The sequence below is a fragment of the Myotis davidii genome, unplaced genomic scaffold (genome assembly GCF_000327345.1).
Source record: "Myotis davidii unplaced genomic scaffold, ASM32734v1 scaffold38, whole genome shotgun sequence".
NCBI lineage: Eukaryota > Metazoa > Chordata > Mammalia > Chiroptera > Vespertilionidae > Myotis > Myotis davidii.
In genome coordinates, this window is record NW_006291383.1 from 1,088,592 (window position 1) to 1,090,563 (window position 1,972).

Below are 1,972 nucleotides of genomic sequence, written 5' to 3' on the forward strand. Positions count from 1 at the left end.
TATGAAAATTGTTTGACTGGGAGTTCGACTGCTCACTATGACATGCACTGACCACCGGGGGGCGGTGAGCAACATGGCGGGTGTTGGTGACTTGGCGGCGGCAGTAGAGGCACTGCTGGCTTTGATGGGCCCCCGAGGAGAGCCAGACCGCGGCAGGATGGTGGAGCAGGTGAGGGGGTGGTGCCAGGTATGGCTGCGGGGCTGCGGGGCTGGGGGCATGTGCTGGGGCCCAATCCCCTCAGGCCACCCCAAGGAACCGTATCCGTGCATAAATTCATGCACTGAGGCCTCTAGTTTAAAAATAAAATTTAAAAACTGTGAGGGTAGGTGTGGATTGGATGTGTCTTAGTGTAGTCTCTCATCTAGGCAGTGTTTTCCTGGACAGATTGAGCACTTGCTGGTTGATCTACATGAAGAAGGGATCCTTCCTTTAGTCGAGTCATTGCTTGATTCCTAGGTTTACAGAGCCCTCCTCAATGGCCTCCCTCCTCTTGACTCTGCTGTTCCTACTAATGCCATCACCCAGCCTGCTGCACTTGGCTCACAATTCATGCCTCTGTCTGCCAGTCAGTTGCAAGTTGTGGCCACTCTGTGTCTTTGCCATTTCTCCCAGGCTGTCCCTGGAAGCACATCTGTCTTTTCACTTCCACTGTGTATTTTTCTCAAAGCATTTGTCACTTTTCAGATACAATTTACCTGATTGGTTCACTGATGCATTCAAGCAAGTAGAACAGTGCCTAGTACATAGTAGGCACTTAATAAATACTTGGTAATTTTGAAACAATACCCAACTCCTTCAGGCCCACCTTTTGTTATGGTATTAGTCCCCTGAGTGGTACTCTCATCTTCAGTCTTATCCTCTTCCAGACTATCCCCACTACTTTCCCTAAACACAACCTTGATCATGTCACTGTCATGGTCATAAACTTTCAATGGTTTGCAGGTGCTGCCTGCATTCAAGGGCCTCCAAACTCCAACTTCCTCATTAACCTTATGCAGTACCATTGCATTGCCAGCCAACTGGTCTACCCCACTGTCATTAAACAGGCCCTGTTTCCAGGCCTCTGTACCTTTGCTCTGTTGTGAGTTAGAAAATAAGCACTGAGGGAACCATTTCAGATCATCTGGTCCAGTGTCATCTTACAAATGAGGAAATGAGTCCTAGAGAAATTAAATGATGAGCACTACCTCCTAGACAAAGATCAAGTGTGACTAATGAACAAGAAAATGAGGGCAGTCTAGGGTCTAACTGTGTCAGTTGAATCTTTCATATACCTTAACATCACATGGTGGAATTCCCTCTCCATGCAACTCTGATCCCTGAAAGTGTTCATCTTTGAGTCCCGCCTCAAGCATAGCCTCCTCAATGAAGTCTTCCTTAAGCCCCAGTTGTGAGTCTGAACCCTCAGGCCAATCACCTAAGCCTGTGACCTGCAGGTACTAGAGTCCTTACTACAGTTTAAGCAACCTCTGATTCATCTTCAACTTTCCTTCATTCTTATCCCAGAGACTTGTCCATTGCAGCTGAGCAGTAAAATTCTGCTGGAGGGGAGCTTCTGGCGTGTGGAGGAGCGTAGTGTGCTATGTCCTGCCAGGGAGGTGCGGTTCACATGCCCAGTCACCAGCTGTCAAACACGCCTGCGAACCCAACACTTCCAACTACACCGCGCCATTCACATGCAGCACCTTGGCACCTACTGACCCCAAACCTGTAAAGGTGAGGAAGTTTGGTCTCAGCAAGAGCCTACTTGCTGCAATTACAGAATATGTTTCTCGAAATCTTTTGGCACCGTCTCTTTCCCCACCCTCCGCGCGACGCGCATTCAGCGACCTGTCGCGGAACGTGACTTGGCATCGAGAGAGTGCAGCTCCCCTTACCGCGGGAGCTCAGGTCCCGGGCGAGCCGTGATCAAGACAGCTTTCGGGCTGGCGCGGTCACCGACCCCGAGCGGCGGCCAGGGCAGCCGAGGGC